At 40.4% G+C, this 23,895-nt stretch overlaps 1 protein-coding gene across 3 annotated transcripts in view; it reads left to right on the top strand.

The window, feature by feature from the left end:
* The window catches only part of scai (suppressor of cancer cell invasion), a 144,111-nt gene that overhangs the window by 11,504 nt on the left and 108,712 nt on the right, over window positions 1-23,895 (top strand). The gene's annotated exons all lie outside the window — the stretch shown is intronic.

Below are 23,895 nucleotides of genomic sequence, written 5' to 3'. Positions count from 1 at the left end.
GGGGGGGGGAAGGTTTCATGGAGTCGCCCTTGGACATGAGAGCTTCAGGATTGGACAGTTTGGAATTTGAGTTGTAATTGAGAGTGTGAGTAATGAGTCTCTGGGGAGATGCAGAACTGTAGTAAAAATGCTAGTATCTTTGATCTGTGCTGAATTAGTGGACATGTAGAATAAATTAGATCACAGATTCTTCTGAGTTAGAGTTCACTGTATTAGCTGTGACAGTGTCAGTGCAGGTGAAGGATGGGTGGGTGATGGGTAGGAACTTTGCTTCTCTCCTTCTGAAGCTGTTCAAAGGCTTGTTTCTCAGCTCATTGCGTGAAGGTATGACAAGGTGGAAAGACTGTCCACCTACCACCCACAGCAAGAGTACTACTTATTGAAACTGAGGAGGTGGGGGGGGGGGAGTATTTGTTGTCAAAATGAGTAATTGTAAAAACAAATTTAGCAGAAGTGAATATTAATACGTACCATGTACTGAATTCCCTTCCTATAATAACTTGTAAGGCAAAGAATTTAGACCTTGTGATGTAGATGTGAAATTGCTGATAGCTACCATGTTGAATTTGTAAGGTACTGTTGGTGGAGTCATCGTGTCACTATTGCTAATACATGAGAGCTGATCAATGTAAATATAACAGGTGATTTAATCTTCCAAAGATTCTTTTAATGAGGTTATTTTTCCAGGGCATCAAAGGGGTGACTTCTGATCCACCTATCCAAATGTTTCTTGAATGTTACAATTGAGCTGCCTTTACCACTTCAACTGATTGTTCCACATTTGCACCACCTGAGTGAAGACATTGCCTATTTCCCTTAAATGTTTCACCTTTCACTTAAGCCTATAACCTCAAGTTTTAGTCTCACCCAGCCTGAGGAGAAAAAGCATGAAGCATTCATCCTATTATACTTAATTTTATATATTGCCTAAGGTATCCCCTCGTTCTCCTGCACTCCACAATGTTCTAACTTAATCAATCTTTGTAGTTGAAAATGATTGTATTGATCAGGAGAATAATGATGTCAGAGTTGTCATGGAAATACTCTAAATGCAGCAGTTAGACCCAAAGGGAAAAACAATAAAATGAAGGAGTATACCTACATCTGTAAGAAAAAGAAAAGCAACATTACATGATGGTTTAATTTGCTATTGGGTCCCTAGATCTGCAGTATCACCTGATGGAAACAATAGACCTACCGTGTGCCTTGCTTGTAAATTGTGGAGAGAAGGTAGAAGTGAGCTAGGCAGTTTTGGAGGCTGTTGTTGTATCACTAAATTCACTTCCTCCCTACTTGTGTCTGTGACATCAATGATGCCCTCCTCTATCTTGACAGTGGCTAATTTTTTTTTTGTCCTTTTCACTGTGGTGAATGAGTGCCATTGTCTGTATGCCACATCAGGATGATCTTGGTGCCTTTCACTTTTCTCTTGAATAGAGGTGTAACCATTCCCGTCCCACAACCATTCCTTTCTTTGGTAGAACTTGTTCATTGTCAACCACACTTCATGGAACCATATGTTGAAAGTCATCATTTTTAGGAATTAAGAATCTGGGTTAATATCACTGGCATATGTCATGAAGTTTGTTTAGTGGCAGCAGTACATTGTAATATATAAAACTAAATTTCAATAAGAAATATTTAAAATTGAAGTGAAAAGGAATTGGGTTCGTGTACATGGGTTCATTGTCCATTCAGAAATGATTTGAAGATTCTTTGGGACAGGGTTGTCTGGCCTTTTGAAAAACAGACTTGCAAGGGGTAGGCAGTGTAGTTCTGAACTGGAGAGGTTCTATCTCAATCAAGTTTTTGACCAAATAACAAAGATAATGAGGATAGGGCAGTACCTGTTGTCTACATAGAAAGTATTTGACAAAGTCCCTTGGTTTAAAAGATTAAGTCAAAAGGGATTCATGTAAGTTTAAGTTGGATCTGAAATTGGCTTGGTTGTGGAAGTCATGGGGTCAACTTCCACAGTGTGGCGATGCTCGTGTTTATTGTGAGGCTGTGCAACCAACTGAACTGATAACGTTGAGGAACACCAAGAAAGCTTGTTCCAGATTGAAATATCCAATTGTAAATTAATATGTATTGAATGTGCAAAAGATTCAATAATACAATGAAGTCGGTAATGTTAATTCTTTAAGGTAGAAAGGAAGTATTTCACTTTTTCCTTCCATGTATGTTGCACATTGAAATTGTTTGAGACCGGTCGAACTTTTCTTTGCTGTTGATGCCTTTTATAATTCAGTGGAGTAACCCTTGCTGTACATGGTTTCCTTCCTATTGTATGCTAGAGTTGATGTGCTTTTTTGCTTACTGAACAGTGGAACCTTGTGTATTTAACAACTTGTTACAGAAATTCTTGTTTTGTATATTATTTTTCCAATGTATGCGGGGGAAATAGAGGATACTTTATAACAAGTGAACATAGCAATGATTAAAACGGATCTTGTATCATCCAGTCTATATAAGCTTCTTTGCAGAATATAAAATAATTGGAACTTCAGATTGAAGATTATCCTCTTCCATCTGGTTCAAAATTGCTATTGCAGCTTTTAAAAACCTTACTGATCTACTCTTTTCTAATCCTTCCTGAACTTTTCACTTGAAGATCTATGAATGGTTGTGACGTTTGTCAGTTACTAAGATTACCAAAGAATTGCCTTGTTCTTAGAATTTGTGGTAAATTGGTTTATTATTGTCACATTTATTGAAATGGTGAAAAATTTGTCTTGCATTACTGTTCATAGATCAATTCATTACAACAGTTCGTTCAAGTAGTGCATAGGAAACAGTGCAGAATAGTGTTAAGGAGAACGTAGGGTAGGTATTAAGGTTCAAGGTCACAAAGTTAAATTGAGGTCGAGTCCATCTTATTATTACTAGGGAACTGTTCATTAGTTAGTTGTTCCTGAGCCTGGTGGTACTTTATCTTGAGGTTTTCGTTTCTTCTGCCCAGTCAGTTTCTCCTTATTTCCATTTTGTGTGACCAATCTTTAAAACATGGAAGTTGCAGCAGAGCAACAGTTAATACTGTTCAGGCAAGAGTAGATTGCAGACAGTCTAAGCAAGAAATTGCTTCCCTTTTTACAGCAGCAGACTGGAGCTATTTAGCTCGTGTTTGCGAAGATAAGAATGTAACAGGATTTGAGGAACACATACCAGCTAAGACAATTAATTCACTAACTACAAATAATCATTGTTGTCTTGTAGTTTCCATTGACTTCTAACACCTGTATTGTGACTAGCAATTGATCTTGCAAGTAAGGAATTTAAACATAGTTTACCAAATGGCCTGTTGGTCACTTCTGTATTCTTAAAAAGTCATGTCTCTGTCTAGACTTCAGAACAATTTGAGGGCCATGCTGTTTTTGTGCAGTGTTTGAGGAATGTGAGTTTTCAGAGTACAGTTGATTGGGGATGACAAAAACTATCCTAAAATTTGACTTCACTATTTTCAAAATTCAAAGGTCCAATTTAATGTCAGATGAATACAATATTCAGCCTGAAAATGATTTTTTCGTTGAAACCATCCACAAAAACAGAAGTGCCCAAAGAATGAACAAGTTAAATGTTAGAACCCCGTCCCCCAGCTCCCCTCCCTCCCACGAGCAACAATCCCTGTCCCCCCCCTGCAAAAAAAAAGCATCAGCACCTACTACTGAGCACTCAAGCGTGAGCAAAGTGATAGCAAAGACAGACTTGCAGTTAATCCAAAAACTTTGTGTTTCACCCAGTCTACGATGTACCACAGGCTCTCTCCCTAATAAGGGAGAAGGAGGTGTCTCTGTTTTTCCCAGTGAGCGGGGAGACATAACAAACAACTCACTGGTTTGCAATGTTAAAAGTCCATTAAATCGCTTTTTTTTTAGCTATGCCCGAAGATCTTGGGTCTCCAGGCACACAGCCGTGGATATTCAGACTCTTCCAATGACACGCGGGTCTCCTGCCGTGACACCAACCCTCGATCCGCTTGTCTCCAGAGCCCTGAGATCCTAGACTTCCAAATCCTAGCTGGACTCTTAGGCCAAACCCTTGGTGTTATGAAACCCTGAAAGCAGGTCCCATTCCCGCAAAACTGTAGTCAGTGTGTAACTCCAGGTTGAGGTCTTCAAATGAACCCTGAAAGGGAAAAATAAAGATATTAAAGATGGAAATAGAGCTGTCTCCGAAGAAGCAAGCAAAGGAACCGCTGTTCAGAGCCATCATTACTCCACTCCACCACTATATTGTGCGCATTGGTTCAAAAAGCTTAAAGCTACTCAGTTTAATCATGTTAAACTAAGGTTCCCAGTAGTCTGTGTATGTGAAAGATCTTACTAAATATTTTAAAGAACACCACTGAAGCTATTCTGTCACTCAGCTTAACCAAAAATAAATCAAATATCTGGTCTTTATCATATTGTGAATTTTGGGATTGTGTACAAGATGTGTTATCCATATTGAGATTTCATTACGTTTGCACTTTGGGGTATGTAGAGGTAAAGACATTCTTATTTGCAATGAATTTCATGGTTTGATTTTGTTTTGAATTTGTGTTTATGTAGAATCAAGTGAAATTAAATATTCAATTTAAATGTGGAATCTGGATGTAATGTAAAAGTCAAGTGTTCCCTTGTGTATCTGTATTTTTAAAGGATGGGAGTTGGTGCATCAGACTTCATTGCAGTCATTAATTGAATATTTTCACCTATAAATACAATGGATTCTGTTTAATTGGGACCTGTACATCTTGGAAATTGTTACTCAATTGAAGGTATAAAAGAAATTAATTATATATTTAAATGAATACGGAACAAATTAGAACAGTATCGATACTAAAGTACTATAAGTCTTTGTTTTAGTTCCTTATAGTTAATGGCAGAATTCATTCAGCCTTTTTGACTGTAAATGAACAAAATGAGCACAGGCATCCAGTGTAGAAAATGGACTGCCTTCATACAATATTACTGATGATTGCATCCTCAACTTTCATTGTAACATTTAAGATGCTTGTCGATACCTTCAAATTCTTAGTTCCTAACTTGTAGTGAAATGGTTTCATTATCACTCCTGGCAGTTTCTGGCATCTCCAAGCTTGAAACCAGTGAGCAGCAGTTCTGAATTGTCTTGCTGCTTATTTCTTGCTTATCGGTGACAAAAATCGCTGTGTTTTGAACGAGGCATACAACTGATGCTATTTTCAAAACTCTTGGCTCCAAGCGTAGTGTCGTCTAATGGCCATTTGTTAGAAACTATGCTGCTGAACTGGGACAGGGTCAAGCTGCCGAACAGTGTCCCAAATAAAGGGAATCCTGGCTATCTTCTCGATTAGTTTTTAAAAGTTGTCCTAAATAAATGGCTGCCCCAATTAACTGATGGTCCGGTTAAACAGAATCTACTATATGATACTTGAGTTCTTAAAGGTCTATCAGTCTGGTATTGAGAAAGGTTATTCCATGATCATTCAGATATTTAACGTAGAATCACATATGAACAAACATGCCAACAGTTATTACTCTACAAGTCTGGCTCTGAGCTGGTGCACAACTTCACTTGCCTCTACTCTGAACTGATTCCACAACCCTCAGACTGTCTCCAGTTCATGTTCTTAGTATTTTTATTTGCACAACTATTGATCTTTATGCATTGTTTTCATAACTTGTCTTTTCCTCTAAATCAGTGGTCCCCAACCACCGGGCCGCGAGGAAGCCATGTGATTTGGCGATATGAGTCAGCTGCACCTTTCCTCATTCCCTGTCACGGCCACTGATCAGCCATTACGCATGCAAGGTCATGACCCGCGCATCATCCGTGTCAGGGCGGGAAGGTGATCAACTCCTCGAGCTTACAAATGACGGCGGGCTGAAAAGTATGTTTGACATAACATCTCTGCCGGCATTCTGGATCAAAGTCAAGGCTAAATATCCTGAGATAGCCACGAAAGCATATCGTGAGATAGCCACGAAATGCTTCCATTCCCAACATTTTTCTGCGAAGCGGAGTTTTCTGCAATGAATGCAACGAAAACTAAACTGCGGAATAGACTGGACATCAGGAACCCCCTTCGAGTATCGCTGTCTCCCATCACCTCTCGATGGGACCGTGTTGTTGCAGGGAAACAAGCCCAGGGCTCCCACTGATTCAGCGATATTGGTGTGTTGCAATGATTTTATATATTCATACGGGGAAAATATGTGCTGTGTGTTTAATATCCAAATGTTACTTAAAATGTTATGATGCTATTGACTTATATAACCATATAACAATTACAGCACGGAAACGGGCCATCTCTGCCCTTCTAGTCCGTGCCGAACGCTACTCTCACCTAGTCCCGCCGACCTGCACTCAGCCCATAACCCTCCATTCCTTTCCTGTCCATATACCTATCCAATTTTTCTTTAAATTATCGAACCTGCTTCTGCCACTTCTACTGGAAGTTCGTTCAACACTTCAAGCTCCCCTGATAATTGACTTATAATTATATTCATACGAGGAAAATATGTGCTCTGTGTTTAATATTAAATTTGTTAGATAAACCCTTTTTAGAAACAAAATTGAGTGTATTTCCCACTTATCACCTATATTCTGGTAGTGATTAACACCCACCCCCACGAACAGAATCGGCAAAAAGGATTTGCAGGGGGAAATAAATATCGGCAGGTCACGACGCGCATGTGCATTGGTTCCAGCGCAAGGCTTAATGGTCATTGTAGTCTTTTGGGTAACCAACGCATTTGACTGCTACTCTTGTCCATTGGCAACCCCCCCCACCAGGTCGGCTGGTCTGCAAGAATATTGTCAATATTAAACCGGTCCGCAGTGCCAGAAAGGTTGGGGACCCCTGCTCTAAATCACTATAAGAAAACAAGTTGGTATATGGTAACACATACATGTTTTGATAAATACTTTGACTTTGAAATTAGTAGTTGGGCACTTTGCCCCTCAAGCCTGTCAATTATATCGTACTCTTCAAAGATTCAAAGTTGTATTTATTATCAAAGAATGTATAAATTGTACAATCTTAAGATTTGTTTGTTTACAGGCAGTTGCAAAGCAAGGAACCAGAAAGAACCTAATTTTAAAAAAACACCCCAGTGCCCAGAAGGAAAGGGGGAAAACATGTGAACAGTAGAAGCAAGCAACATCATTTTGAATCAAATTGAGTCCTTGGATCCAAATCCCTGGAGTAGGCCTAAAGCTTTGTTAGTTAGTTCATGATACTAGTGGGGTAAATGTCACAAAATTTGCAGACAAAGCACAGCAGCTGGGACCAGCTTGCCTAAATATTACAGACAGAGGAGCCCCAGTCCATCTGGGCTGGCATTCAGTAGTTTCAGGTTGTTATCCAGTAGTAGATTTCCTCTGTATTTGTATTCTGGAGGTATGACCAGTAATTGTTTATAACATGTTCATTTGTTTTATATGTGGAATGAGAGAATGTTAGTATGCTGCAAGCAGTTTTATATTGGTGGCCCTTTGCAATATTGAGTTCAGGCTCTGTTTTATCAGGCCACTTAGTTACAGACCTATCTATAGAAGTACTGCAGTGCAGCAAAATCTGCACTGGTTGGGATTGTTTTAAAAATAAACACGAATCGTGATGCAAAATTACACCATTTAGCAATCAAGAATCAGACCCAACTTGTATTCCTAATGGGCAAAATAATTGAAACTGTACTTGCAGTCTTTACATTGTAGACAGGGTCTAAGTTGCAGAGTTAATTTACTAAATGCATTGGCTAAATTGTTATAGATAAATACCAGTTAGTGTTGCCCAGGCTGCATGGACCTTGCCAAGATTGTTGAATGTTTTAATTTCCATGCCAGTTCAGTTAGCAATTTAACTTTAAGTCCAATAACTTATGCAAAATCTTTCAGAAATGTTCCCACTGACATTAATTTGCATTGGGGCACCAGCCAGGTTTCAGTTTGTGGTTTTACATTTGCATGAGTTTTATTGATTTCTTCCCTCCCCCCAACTGCTTTAAAACAATTTTGTCCTGTTTTCCAAATTGAGGAATCAATTCTCTTATTAAACTTCTCATCAATCACTTTAAAAATGCACTTTTTTTCCAGGCAAATCAATCTGTTACTTGGTTCTAAGATTTTGCATTGAAGGTACAGGAGATTAACATTGCCCATCATACATTGCTTCCTTACTGGAAGAATGTGGATCAACTTAATATGTATGTATTTTTCTTACAGGATTATTTTTCAAACTGAATTTTCATCCAACTGGAGAAATTTAAAGATTTGTCTGTCTTGGTTTTAAAGTTCTCTTCCTGTTCATTTTCTTTGCTTTGCTCTGGATGATTTACAACTGTATTTTGCTCAGTTGACTCAGACACCTTCCTCCTTTTGGAGAAGGAGATACAACAAGTAAAAGGGTCTTTCAGTCCACTGTTATTAGTTTAAGCAGATATTAATCCCACTCTTTGTTCTTCTGACATTTCCCATTGACTTCATATTTCTGAACCTTCCCACCCCATCCCACCTGTGCTTCAGCTGCTAATCTAACATCCTGTATGTCTTTGTGGCATGGGAGGAAATTGGAGCAACTTAGAAGCACCTGTGATCACGGAGAATGTGCAAGTTCCACACAGACAGCACCAAAGGTTAGAATAGAACTCAGGACTCTGGCTTTCTTAGGAAAAATACACTGGAGTTTAGAAATTCTGACTTTGGAATGATGCCAATGTAATGGAAATGTATTTGATCTAGTGCATTGTTGAATGTGCAGCCTTATTCTTTGGGATTTTGACCTAACGAGCCAAAGAAAGTGAGTAATGCAAACTCGCTTCTAAAGTAAATTGTCCTCTTTGCTTTGGGACCTAAGGTCTCCATACTTGTGAAGACCATATTTTTTTTCTCATGTAGGTGGGTTTGTTCACTTTCATGTAATTAATTGCGGATAACTTTGCTGTTTTACCTCTATCGAAAATGGTTCCTGTCCCTGCTAATCATAAATTTAGCTCAGTGAAAGTGGTCTTTAGCAAAACAGTTTCAAGTAAACATTGAGGGCTGAGTGGACAAATATTCATGGATAACTTATTGATTATGGAATAAGTCATATATATTTGAATTGTGGCCAGCAGAGAAATTACTTCAATATCATGGGAAAACACATTCCCACTCCAAAGTAAGTCTTTGCTTCATTAACTGGTGACTTATTTCTATCTCTTGCTACTCTTCTTCACCGCCCCCCCCTCCATGCTACTCAATATAAAAGTTACTTTACTAGAGCCTCATTACTCAAAACACATTTGTATGGTGCTGCCTAGCTTAGGATATATCCTGTAAACTAAACTGTCAAGGTTTTTAGAACGGGGGTATAGATGGGATCAATGCAGGCTTTTTCCAGTGAGGTTGGGTGAAACTGTAGCTAGAGGTCATGAGTAAAGAGTGAAAGGTAATGTGTTTAAGGGGAATATGAAGGAGAACTTCAGAGGGTGGTGAGTGTGCCACCTGATTTGGACAGGTACATAGTTGGGAGGGATATGGAGGGCGATGGTTCAGGTGCAGATTGATGGGACTAGGCAGCATAATTTAGCATGGAATAGATGGGCCAAAGGGCTAGGCAGCATAATAGTTTGGCACAGACTAGATGGACCAAGGGCCTGTTTCTTTGCTGTCATGTGCAATGTTTCTAGAGGAACAACATTTGTTATAATGTGCTGCTAAAGTCTAGAAGCTTTCTCCATTGTACCAACTTCGAGCAGCTCCTACCAGCCTGTCATCTTTGGTGTAAACCTGTTTCCAATATATCAAATTGCATCTTGTGCGTCCTTTTAAATGTTACTTTGGTAATGCACATTGCAGGAGTTGCAGAGTTTTATGGGGTTAAATTTGCTATGAGGAATTGAGATGAGTAATTTAATCTTGTATTAGAGCTATATAAATTTGTTGGAGAGGTGAAGAGCTTGAACATAATTTGAAGGGATGTAAAGCTCAGGTTTGTGGGCTGCAGGGAATTGCGAGAATTTACTAGATTTGTGTTGTGGTTGTAGTTGTTCATATAATAAAATATTCCCAGGCAATTTGAACAGTTAATATCAACTCCGGTAAAATGATACTGGGACATATGACTTTGTTCTTAGTGGATTTAAGGAGCATCTTAAAGGAATGGAGGTAAAAGGACTCCAAAACTTATAACCAGTCATATGATAGCATGGTGCAATTATACATTGGGGATTTGTAAGTAACTTGAGAAGTGTCAGGATGTGAAAATAGTTGGGCTGGAAGCATTACAAATCAGGAAGGACAAATTGAAAACTTCAATATGTTGCCGGATAGGCCGTCAAGATCAACTCTTGATTTTTTTTAAGCTTTCCTTTTTAATTCAGTACTGTACTTGAGTCAGAAGTCAAAGTACATTTATTGTCAATGTGTATGTTACCACATACTACCGTGAGATTAATTTCCTTGCAGGCATTGTAACAAAAATAATGAAGAGCAATAGATGCAGAGCTTTTGCCCTTTTCTCCCAAAATTGGTATATAAAATGTAGCTAAGGTAAATGCAGGAACAAGAGTATCTGCAGATGCTGGAAATCTGACCAGAGCACACAAAATGCTGGAAGAATTCAGTAGACCAGGCAGCATCTATGGGGGAGTGGGGCCGGGGGGGGGGGTATAATACAGTTGCCATTTTGAACCGAAATCTTTCGGCAGGACTGAAGACTAAATGTAGGTCCCATGGTGAGAGTTGGATACATGAGAAATTTTGAAGGAAAATGGCTGAGATTTCATACAGCTTCACGTGGAAGGCTTGAGAACCATACCATAATCTGAGATACCAAGTTTGGTGAAAGTGGATTACATATTGGAAATATTAACAAGCTTTAGTCTGCAAATCCCTGGTGTCATATGACTTGTATTGCAGAATTCTAAAGCAGATGGTTGCCTTTTTGAAAATTCTTCAAATTCTGAAGCAGTCGCATTAGATTGGAAGATACGGATAAGGAGGTGGAGAGAACCTTGCAACATTAGATTTGCAGCTTGACACCTATTGAAGCTATTAGTGAACTGAAAGACATTTGGAAAACTAATGATTGGGCAGAATTTATGGTTTAGTGAAAGAACTGTTAGAGGTTGATGGTAGCTAGCCATGTAGATAAAGGGAAACTAATGGTTGCAATACATTTGATGGTTTTTAAGTGGATTTTGGTAAACTACCATACAAAACACTACAGCATAGAACAAGAGTTTATGGAGTTGCTAATGTGGATGAAGAATTGGTTAATAAATCAAAAAAAGAATCAATGTCTTCCTCAGTCATTAGGCTGCTGCTAATAGCATGACTTGATGCTGAGCCCTCAGCCTGTTTATAATCCACATTGACTTTGGCAAAAGCAAACAAGTTTGCTGACATTACAAGGCTGGGTGAGGTAAAATATGTTAAGGTGGTTAGAAATTGATGAGAAACAGGTTAAGTCAGCAGACAGCAAACAAAGTACAAGAGTTTGGTTATTTTGGTAAGAATAGCAAAAGACATCTTTCAAATGGTGGAAATGTAGTTGGTATTCTGGTGCACGGGCACAACAAGCTATTAGAAATGCATTATTGCAGGGAGGTTGAACTAAAGGGATAAACTTTAAATGTATTTTTTTAAGAAACTTTATAAGGCACTGGAAGGCAGAGTGGTTTCCTCAAGGGAAAATCTTGCTTGACAAATCTGTTGGAGTTGAAGTAACAAGCAGGATAGACAAAGGAGAATCTGTTGATGTTAGTTCTTGGATTTTCAGAAAGCTTTCATGAGGCTGCTTAACAAGCTATGAGGCCAGACAGATTAGGAGAATGGGCAAATAAATGGCACATGGAATACAGTGGGAAGTGTATGGTCATGCACTTTGGTAGAAGAAATGAAAGGGTTGACTATTTTCTAAATGGAGAGATGTCAAAAACAGATGCAAAGGGACTTGGGAGTGCTTGTGCAGTATTCCCTAAAGGTTAATTTGCAGGTTGAGTCTGTGATGAGGAAGGCAAATATGAAGCAACACACTATATAGTGTGTGTATATGTGTGTGTGTGTGTATGTATGTGTGTGTATATGTATATATGTGTGTATATATGTATGTATGTGTGTGTGTATTAAAAAAGTTGGTGAATGCAGTAGGCCAGGCAGCATCTCTAGGAAGAGGTACAGTCGACATTTTGGGCTGAGACCCTTCATCAGGACTAACTGAAAGAAGAGCTAGTAAGAGATTTGAAAGGGGGAGGGAGAGATCCGAAATGATAGGAGAAGACAGGAGGGGAGGGATGGAGCCAAGAGCTGGAAAAAGTGATTGGCAAAAGTGATATGAGAGGATCATGGGATGAGAGACCGAGGGAGAAAGAAAGGGGGAGGGGGGAAGCCCAGAGGATGGGGGAGGAGTTTAGTGAGAGGGACAGAGGGAGAAAGGAGGGAAAGAGAATAAATAACGGATGGGGTACGAAGGGGAGGTGGGGCATTCACGGAAGTTAGAGAAATTAACATTCATGCCATCAGGTTGGAGGCTACCCAGACGGAACAACACCTTATATTCTGTCTGGGTAGCCTCTAACCTGATGGCATGAACATTGACTTCTCAAAGTTCTGCTAATGCCCCACCTCCCCCTTGTAACCCCATCCGTTAATTATATACACACATTCTTTTTCTCCCTCTGTCCCTCTCACTATACTCCTTGCCCATCCTCTGGGCTCTCTTTCCCCCCCCCCCTTCTTTCTCCCTAGGCCTCCCGTCCCATGATCCTCTCGTATCCCTTTTGCCAATCAACTTTCCGGCTCTTAGCTCCATCCCTCCCCCTCCCACTTTCAAATCTCTTACTAGCTCTTCTTTCAGTTAGTCCTGACGAAGGGTCTCAGCCCAAACATCGACTGTATCTCTTCCTATAGATACTGCCTGGCCTGCTGTGTTCACCAGCATTTTTTGTGTCGCTTGAAATTCCACCATCTGCAGATTTCCTTGTGTTTGCGAAGGCAAATATCCTCTTGGCATTCATTTTAAGAGGATTAGAATATGAAAGCAACCTGCATAGAAATTTGTGTAAAAAGGCAGAGGAATTTCTTTAAATACAAACATTTACTTCAACTATTTAAAAAAAAAAACACAGTATTACCTGGCTGTGAATTTCATGGTAAATGAAACAAGTGATCTGCGGAGGGGTAATTTGTATGTCATTTGACTTTCCAAAATGCAACACTTCACATTTGACTGGGTTAAACTCCACCTGCTACTTTTACACTCATATCTGCAACTGGATTTTTAAAATATCTGGCCATATCCTTTGCCAATCTTCTGTTTTCCACAATGCTGTCTGTCTGTCTGCAAGCTTACAAACCCACCCATTAACATTTTGCTGTGAGTTTCCAGCATCTGGAGAATATCTTGTGTTTATAATCTATATTTTCATTCAGGTTATTCATCAAGTTTTACATCCAGTTCTGAAGAGTCAGCCCCAAAAGCCAACTGTTCATTCCTCTCCATAAATGCTGCCTGACCAGTTGAGTTCTCCTGCCTTGTTTTCTAATATGGACAACCAATTATGAATCTAAAATAGAATGCCAATTGGGTGAACAACTTTGCTCTGAATGGTATTGAACTTAAATTATTGCAGAAACATCCATACAAAAATATTATTTGGTCTTGTTCATGATTGTGGTTGGTGGAAGGGAGACACTGCTGCAGGGTTGGAAAAGTGGTTCAGTATTCAATCTTGTGAACAGACTTTGTATGAAAGATGGCAAGCTTGCCCAAGTGGCAATGGCATTGATGCATATTATTGAGACTGGTGTGAGTGCAAATTGCAGTACAATACTATGGGATTTCTGTACTTCTGTATGTAAATGATATAATGACACTAGATCCTGTTGTCCTTGTTCATATTGATGATGCTTTAAAAGCAGAACCAGACATATTTGGGCATTTATCTCGTTACAGATTATGGGACCTTGCAGTGTTCAACATTGACTCTTGCAGCAAAATTGGCTGTGCTTCAAAAGTACTTAATTGGCTATTTTATCCTTGGATCCAGGGTGACTCTCCTTGCCTTCAGTTCTGAGGTATCCTAAGACTGAGGCACCTTAAAGGAATGTGGGTGGTGCTCTTTCTGCCTTTGATTTTTGTGTCCTCAGTTCTGCCCCAAATACACTTTCTCCACTTCAACTGTAAAGACCTCTGTGGAGGTGGTGGGAATGTTGTATTTTTTTGGAAGGCTTTAACAATGTGCTTGAATCTCTCTGCCTGAGAAAATCTTCCCATGTGTTCACACTTGTGTTGAAGAAGCAACACCTCATTCTATTTAGGTAGCCTCCAACCTGATGGCATGAACATGTATTTCTCTAACTTGGGTAATTATCCCTCTCCTCATTCCATTTCCCACTCTGGCTCCCCTTTCACCTGTTTATCATCTGCCATCACCTCTCTGGTGCTCCTTTTTCTTCAAGGTCCATTCTCTCCTATCGGATTCCTTCATCCTCAGCCTTTTACCTTTTCCATCTATCACCTCCCAGTTTCTCACTTCATCACTCTCCCACCAGATTTTCCTATGATCAGCTTGAAAATTAAGGGCTTTGTTCTAGAATTAAGATGACCTTGTTGATTCAGGAACAGCTTCTGCACCTCTGCCATTCGATTCCTAAATGGACGTTGAAGCTTTGGACACTACTCACTTTTCTTAATAGATAGTATTTCTGTTTTTGCACATTTAAAAAAAAAAAAAAAAAAAAAAAAAAATCTATTCAGTATGTAATTGATTTACTTATTTTATTAATTCTCTCTGCTAGATCATTGAACTGCTCAGTTAACAAATTTCATGTCACATGCTGGTGATAATAAACCTGATTCTGAGGTAATAGGAGAGATGTGCAGTTAGCAGTGAACAATCTGGATCTGCTGTTACACTGGCACTTGGTCACAGACTTTCAGTGGCTTCTGCACTAGTCAAATCAGCATTTCCCTCTGGACAGTATCTAGGACATGTGTGAGCAGTTCAGATAAATGTTCCTCTTGTTTAAGAATTGTCATGGCAATACGTAAAGTCTAAACCAGGGTAAGAAAGATAGGATAAAACTCCACCAATGATTAAGTTCACAATCTCCATACTTGAAAATGGACTGGTGACATTAAATGTTACTTATCATATGAACTGGGCAAATTTAACTTATTCTGCCTGGTTCTGAGGGTAGCAGTCAAATAGTACTGCAATCCTATGTTTCATTTATAACATGCACAAGATGCTGGAGAAACTCAGCAGGTCATGCAGCACCTATGCAAAGGAATAGTTGACATTGTGAGGTTTGATGCCCTGGGCAAGGCTCTCCTGGGGATCAGATCAAGGAGGAGAGGACTTTGGCTTTGTTGCATTTTGAAGTCTTAATTTAAAACAAAACATTTAATTGTGTAGAACTGTTTTAATATACAAGCTTCAAATCAACAGAATTCCCTACACTTGTCAGAAGCTATAAATGTATTTTAACATTTGTTGAATAAGAACTTTATCACTTAACTAAACTTCTAATCTAGTCTGTTCAGGCTAGGCTCTAGCAGCGCCAAGCTAGAGCAAATGCTGCCAGGATGGTGGCACCATTGCTAGAATGTTCCAACAGTTGAATAGTGCAACTCAAATGTGACTTGTGGTATTGAAGGAGACTTAATCCTGACAAATAATTCTCTGCTCTCCTTTCACGAGAAGCTGTTAACACGGGCAAGTGAAATTTGTCCTGTAGTTTGTTATGAGTTCATATTTTGAAGCTGTTTTTGCTACTTTAAAAAAAAATGCAGAATTTTCCTTCCCTTGGTGTAAGTCTAGCAAGCTTTGTGAAGTTTGCAAATGGCTGCAGCAGTAGTGACCCTATACTGTACAAAATAATGTCATGGAGCCATATATTTGTGATCTTTTACTGCTGGAGTCCACTCACTTCAAAGTTCACGTTGTGCATTCAGTGATGCACTTCTGCATACCCTTGTTGTAATGTGTGGTTACGTTAAGGAAATTGTAAGAACAACATTTATGTGTCTTCAACACCAAAGAACATGATAAATTTAAGAGCCCATTCATCAGCCCGATCAGTTGGTGCTTGGTATAACAAATATCTAGGTATGCTGTGCTAGAATTCCATCCTCTCGTTTACTGCTATTCAAACTTTGGCTCAATCTCTCAAGAAGCATTGGTGTGTATTAGACTCCACTACCCGAACTTGTAAAGCATTGTAAGCACCCCAATAAATTGCCATTATACAGAAAGCTTTTATTTGCTGATCTGTATTTATATTGCAATTTAAATGATGAGTTAATGTCATAACATGAGAAATCTTGAAAATAGCAGTCATAAGATTTGTGTTGCAAATCTGTCTTAAAGGCATAAATTCCTAATCATGAGCATTAGACCAATAAAGCATGGATGCGGGCCTTTTTGGCCCAACAAATGCACACTGCCCACATAGCTAGTCACAATTTCCTGTTTGGCTCGTAACCCTCCAAGCCTAGCCTCTTGCACTTGCCTATCCAAATGCAACCAGGATAATACTTTGTGCTTGCCTCAACCAGTTTGTCTGGCAGCTTGTTCTATATACTGACCTGTGTAGAAAATGTCACTCACGTGCTTCTTCCCCCCCCCCCCCACTCTAAATCTATACCTCCTAATTTTAGACTTCTGTAACGTGAAAAATACTACTTCCCCTCATGCCTTTAAATATTTCTAGAAGGTCACACTTTATTCTCCTATGTTTCAAGGAATAAGCAGGGCTGTGACTAAAGGCCAGTGTTCTAAATGAATTTCTACTGTTTTGAAACAGTTTCCAATGAACCATACACTTAGACCAAGTCCCATCCCATTCTGACATGTCTATCCACGGCCTCCTCTACTGTAAAGATGAAGCCACACTCAGGTTGGAGGAACAACACCTTGTATTCTGTCTGGGTAGCCTCCAACCTGATGGTGTGAACATTGACTTCTCTAACTTCTGCTAATGCCCCACCTCCCCCTTGTACCCCATCCGTTGTTTATTTTTATACACACATTCTTTCTCTCACTCTCCTTTTTCTCCCTCTGTCCCTCTGACTATACCCCTTGCCCATCCTCTGGTTCCCGCCCCCCCTTTGTCTTTCTCCCCAACCTCCTGTCCCATGATCCTCTCATATCCCCTTTGCTAATCACCTGTCCAGCTCTTGGCTCCATCCCTCCCCCTCCTGTCTTCTCCTATCATTTTGGATCTCCCCCTCCCCCTCCCACTTTCAAATCTCTTACTAGCTCTTCTTTCAGTTAGTCCTGATGAAGGGTCTCTGCCTGAAACGTCGACTGTACCTCTTCCTAGAGATGCTGCCTGGCTTGCTGCGTTCACCAGCAACTTTGTGTGTTACTTTGACCAAGTCCTTGTGTTTCATTGTACTCCCTCGTGTGCAACCGTTCATAGTACAAGTTCAGTGCTTGTTTGACTTTACAGAATGCATTGCCTCACACTTGTCTGTATTGAAGTCCATTTGCCACCCCTTGGCTCACTGATCATGTCCCCTTTTAATTTACCGACACCTAATTTCATACCCTGCAAACTTGCTGATCAAGCCTTGTGTATTTGCATCCAAATAGTTTATAAAATGAACAGAGGCCTAACACCAACTCTTGCAGTAAACTACTAGTGATCAACCTCCATTACGAATAACATAGAACAGCACAGCGTCAAGCCCTTCAGCCAACAATGTTTTGCCAAACCAGCTAAAAAGTAAATAAATCCAAAAACAAATTCCTTCTACCTACATGATATCCATATTCCTCCATCTTCCTAATTTGGGTCTATCTAAACATCTCTAAAATCCTCTAATGTATTTGCCTTTATCACCATAACAGGCAGTGCATTCCAGGCATCTATCACTGAGTTTTAAAAAAAACAAACTTGCCCTCCCATCCCCTTTGAACCTACCCTCTCACCTTCAATGCACGTCCTCTGGCATTAGGCTTTTACTTACCTGACTTTTCTTACTCTATGCCTCTCAATCTTTAAGCATCTATCAGATTTTCTCTGCTGCTGCAGAGAAAACAACCCAAGTTTGTCTAGCCCCTTGTGATAGCACATGCCCTCTTGACTAGGCAGCATTCTGGTAAACTTGCGCTCTTCAAAGCCTCAACATCCTTCATATAAGGATGACCAGAACTGCATGCAATACCCCATACATAGACTAACCAGAATTTTATTAAATTGCAATATAACTGACTTTTGAACTCAGACCCTCAACTAATGAAAGCAAGCATTCCATAAGCCGCCTTAACCACCCTATTGACCTGTGTAGCCACTTTCAAGGAGCTATGAACTAGGACCCCAAGATTGCCTACTTAGCAACATTGGTTGGGGTTTTGCCTTTAATAGTGGACTGCCTTCTTGCATTTGGCCTATGTAACAGTGGAAGGAGAAGATGGCGCGACGCAGTTCGTGTGGCCTCTCTGGTGAAATGATATCGTTAAATGGGGGTTGTGCACAATTCTGAGTTGATGGAGACAGACGTGAGAAGCATGGAGGAACATTTAGAGAAACTTCTGAAATGCCTGGTCGCTGCCGCTGCTACTGTGCGATTGAGAATCTCCGGAGGGAAGGCCCCAAATCCTCGGCTTTGCCTGTTGCTGGAGGCCGGGGCTGGGGTGGAAGTGCTCGGCAGAGATGGTGCTCGGTGTCGGAGGGCTGGTTGGAGGCTCGAAGTTTTCGGACGACTCAGAGTCGGACTGTGGTTGGGTGCTTCCAGGATGCTGCATCGGCAAGTTTCCGGCACTGGAAGCCCATGGCAGGGAGAGTTTTCTTCCTTCTCCCATCTGTGTGAGATGATGGGACTTTTGGGAGACTTTGAACTTTTTTACCGTGTCCATGGCCTGTTCTTTATCAAGTTTACGGTATTGCTTGCACTGTTGTAACTATGTTATAATTATGTGGTTTTTGTCAGTTTTTCAGTCTTGGTCTGTCTTGTGTTTCTGTGAATATCACACCGAAGGAACATTGTCTCATTTCTTAATGCATGCATTACTAAATGACAATAAAAGAGGACTGTGTGTCCTCATAATCTAATCTAATCTAACAACTCACATTTGCCTGGGTTAAACTCATCTGCAACTGATCTATATTGCACTGTATTCTATGCCAGTCTTCTACACTATCCAGAACTCCAGCAATCTTGGTATCATCTGCAAACTTACTAACCCACCTATGTACATTTTCATCCAGATCATTTATACACATCAAACAGCGGAGGTCCCAACACAGAGCCCTGTGGAACACCACTAGTTACAGACTTCCAGCTTGAATAGACTTCCAGCTTGAATAAGTCTGTTCAACTACTACCCTGTTTTCTATGCGCAAGTGAGTTCTGAATCCAAATAGCCAATTTGCCAGGGACTCCATGCATTCTAATTTTCTGGATTAACCTCCCATCAGGGACTTGGTCAAGCACCTTACTAAAATCTACGTGGACAATATGCACTGCTCCAACTTCATTCTCTTGTCAATTTGTTAATAATCAAGTTGGTAAGACAGACAAAGGCATGCTGGTCTCCCTAGTTCGGCCACACTCTTGTTCCTAACTCTGCTACCTAACTAGTGCTTCTAGATTCAGTGGGCCCTAGCCTCCAAAGCTGGCCTAGCATAGGGGGACCGGTCTTGCTAAAAGTTGAAATGGACAATACTCAATGACCAGTCCTAGTCTATCTTGTTTAAGATTAAAGTCTATCTTGAGCCTTGTGGCCCATTAGGCTGGTGCTCATGCCGGTTTCTGTGGCGTGAAGTGACTGAGAGTATGAGACTCCTCTCCTCCCACCCCCCCCGGGATAGGATGCCAGTCTACTGCGCGGTTAACCCCCAGCATTTTTTGCTGGTACCCATTCTCAGCTGGGTAGACTGGAGCATTGTGTGGTGAAGTGCCTTGCTCAAAGACACACATGCTGCCTCGGCCAAGGCTCGAACCCACGACCTTCAGATCGCTAATCCAACGCCCTAACCACTTGGCCACAGTCTATCTTGTTGGTTACCGGGGGGGAAAAAAAAAGTGTGAAGCTTGTCAAAGCACAACTTTCCATACAGAGCCACACTGACTCTTAGTCAGTCTCTTGTCTGTCTGGGATAGGTGCCTTAGAACTTCAGTAAATTCCCTGCTGTCAGCCTGACTGGCTTGTAGTTTGCAGGCTTGTCTTTGCTATCCTTTTAATATTAATCACCTTCCAATCTTCAAGAACTTCAGTGTTTACAATAAAGCAAATAGCTCCATAAGGGTCTCCTCAATTTCCTTGGGCCTCCCACAAAGTCCAAGGATGCACTTACTCAAGCCAAAGGGATTTGTCCATCTAAATATTGGGGAAGTTAAACGTACTCTAATATGATGCATCCCATATAGAAGAGCTAGCATAGGTAGGATGACTGGAAGCAGTGGTTTTGGCACCAGAGTCCTGTTGAGTATCTGGTTTGAGTCAGCTTAAAACACAGTTGGATCTAGTCTGTAAACTTTCATGAGTATGAAAAAAGAGTAGGTAATATAGGACTGAGATGAGAAATGTTTTTGCTCAGTTTTTGTAATTCTCTACTTCAGAGGGCTATGAGGGTTGAATCATTTTCTTCATTCAAGAGGTTTGGAAATAAAGGATAGGGTAGGGAAATGGAATGAAGATGACTTGACTGAGCAAAAGGCTTGCTGTGGGCCCTGAATGTGGCGTTCTTATTTTTTCTGGTATTCCATTTCACTCTAGAAAGCATTATGAAGGACCCACCCATACAAACTCTTCTCCCTCCTGCCATCTGGCAAAAGGCACCAAAGTATTCGAGCTCTCACAACTGGACTATGTAACAGTCCCCCCCCCCCCCCCCCCCCCCAAGCCATCAGACTCCTCCATACTCAGAGCCTGGACTGACACCAACCTACTGCCCTCTACTGTGCATATTGTCTTGTTTATCATTTATTGTAATGCCTGCACTGTTTTGTGCACTTTATGCAGTCCTGGGTAGGTCTACAGTCTAGTGTAGTTTAGTGTAGTTTTGTGTTTTATGTAGTTCAGTGTAGTTTTTGTATTGTTCATGTAGCACCATGGTCCTGAAAAACATCTAGTTTTTACTGTGTACTGTACCAGCAGTTATGGTTGAAATGACAATAAAAAGTGACTTGAACATTTTGTTCTGCAAGACAACTATAAAGGATTCTCTAAAGAACTCCATTCAGTGTCTGCCCTTCCCTCTTCAAATGAATGGATGAGGTCTTTGTGTAATGGGTATTAATAAGATCAATACCTCTTTCAAAAAAAAAAGCACATCTTTTATTCTAATAGAGCATCAACCTATGCTGTGTGCTCACAGCCCATGAAACTGTTGCCTTTTGAATTCTCTGGATTATATAAATGTTCAGCTGACATTAACTGTCATTGCCAGGAGTTGGCTGTTTCTCCATCCAATGTCCTTCTATTTTCATGTCACAGTAAACTTAGTTATCAAATGATGTAAATAAAGGGTATAATTAATCATGGGTTGCATTTATATGAACTGTTAACTGGCCTACGTAACAGCCCTTTTGAATTTGTTCCCAAGAATCTATTCAGACTACAGATGAGGCGTATCAAAGATTAGACATTATAGCACTAACTAAACATGAACAAAGGTAGGTTTTGAAGAGGCAGTGAACAAGTGTTGGTCTCTGGAATATTGATGCAGAGTTTATCAATTTTGACTGTCGTTTTCATTCCCCAGAAAAGCTGTGGAAAAGTGACCTGGAGGTCTTGGTTGACGGTGAACTAGAGGGTTTAAACTAGAGTTGCAGGGACATGGGAAACAAGAGTGCCGGAACAGATAGTGGTGGGGTTGTGGAGACATCTAAGACCTCAGACAAAATCAGGAATCAATAGGTTGAGCATGGTGTGACTAATGTCCTGAGCTGTGTATATTTGAATGCAAGAAGTATTGTAGGAATAGCAGATGAACTTGGCATGGATCAACACATGGAATTATATTTCTGAGACTTTATTGCAGGAATGGCTGTTCAATATTCCAGGGTTCTGTTTAGACACAATGGAGCCAGTGGGGAAAATGTCAAGGCATTGCTCGGTGAAGATGGACTTTAGAACTCTAAGGGCAAAAGGATTTCAAGGGACTAACGTTTTTTCCTCTGGAGGAACAGGATGGCAATCTAAGTATGGAGCCAAAAGAGGGGAGACCTTAAATGGATGTATTGTATCTATTTACTTAAGAGACAAACACAGTTGATAGAAACCAGGCAAAGCAGCAGCGAGGTGATGGCCCCTAGGGTGATTGCTGTCTTGAGGCAAATTAAATTCCCAGGGCCTGACGAGGTGTTCCCTTGTGCCCTGTGGGAGGCACATGCAGAAATTGCAGGGTTCCGAGCAGAGATATTTAATTGATCCTTAGTGACAGGTGAGATACCAGAGGTTTGGAGGATAGCTAATGTTGTTTTGCTGCTTAAGAAAGGTTTAAAAGTAAACCAGAAATTGTAGGCTGGTGAGACTGACATCAGAAGTGGGAAATGTTTTGGAAGGTATTTTAAGGGACCGGGTATGAGTGTTTGGATCGGCATGGACTAATTAGCTTTGCGTGAATAGGTTGACTATCTACTACCTGAGTGGTAGATAGACTTTTTAGAGGCAGTTGTGACTAATAGTGTTGCAGGGGTAGGTGCTGGGTCCGTTGTTAGTCACTATCAGTGATCTGGATGATGTGGTTAACTGGATCAGCAAAATCGTGGATGACACCTAGAATCATGATGTGGTAGACAGTGAGGAAGGCCATCAGAGCTTGTGTGATCTGGACCAGCTGGAAAAATGGGCTGAGAAATGGCAAATGGAATTTAATGCAGGCAGGTGCGAGATGTTGTCCTCTGGTAGGGCCAACCAGGGTGGGTCTTGCACAGTGAACAGTAGAACAAAGGGATCTGGGAATACAGGCCCATAATTCATTGAAGGTGATGTCACAGGTAGATGGGTTTGTAAAGAAAGCTTGTGGCACATTAGCCTTCATAAATCATTGAGTACAGCAGATAGGATGTTATGTTGAAGTTGTACAAGACATTCCTAATTTGGAGTATTATGTGCGGTTTTGGTCACCTACTTACAGGAAAGATGTAATCAGGGTTGAAAGAGTACAAGAAGATTTACAAGGATGTTGCTGGGACTGGAGGACTTGATTTGCAAGGAAAGATTGAATAGGTCAAAGCTCTATTCCCTGGAACATAAAAGACTGAAGGAAGATTTGATAGGGATGTAGAGTAAATGCAAGCAGGCTTTTTCCAATGAGGGATGGGACTAAAACTGGAGGTCATGGGTTAAGGGTGAAAGGTTTAAAGGGAGCTTCACTCAATTGTCAGTGTGAAATGAGCTGCTAGTGCTTAATGTTCAGGATAGAAGGGTCTTAGCCCGAAACTTTGACTATTTATTTCCATAGATGCTGTCTGACCTGCTGAGTTTCTCCAACATTGTTGCTTTGGATTTCAAGAATTTGCAGAATCTCGTTTTTCAAATACTGCTTAATTTTAAGGTTGGTGTTTGAATTAGATTAATGATTATAGTTTAGGATTTGGTTATTGGGAATCATTTAACATCATAACTTGCCTAGCCAACCTAAAGCAGGGGCTGCTTTACAGTGTAATTGGGGGAAAAAACTACAGTAATTAAGATCTGAAAATATTGGAGATAATTAGCAATTTGCATAGTGATTCTATCTGGTCTTAAACATTTTGATACCATTTCAGGTTCATCTCTGCAAATGCTGCCTGACTTGCATAATAACTCGGCATATTTCTGTATTTTAACATGTTACTGAAGTTGATTGGAATGAGTAAATGAAGTTTATTTGCAGCTGCACTCTGGCCCCAGCAGGGAATTGTGCTACTTTAATGTGACAAGGGGATAGTGATTAAATAGGCATATTACAAATATTGTGCAGGGATTTTGCATTGACAGTTAATGC

Source organism: Mobula birostris, chromosome 22, assembly GCF_030028105.1.
Source record: "Mobula birostris isolate sMobBir1 chromosome 22, sMobBir1.hap1, whole genome shotgun sequence".
NCBI lineage: Eukaryota > Metazoa > Chordata > Chondrichthyes > Myliobatiformes > Myliobatidae > Mobula > Mobula birostris.
Note: the sequence above shows the minus strand (reverse complement) of the source record. Positions and strands in the feature narration are given on the sequence as shown.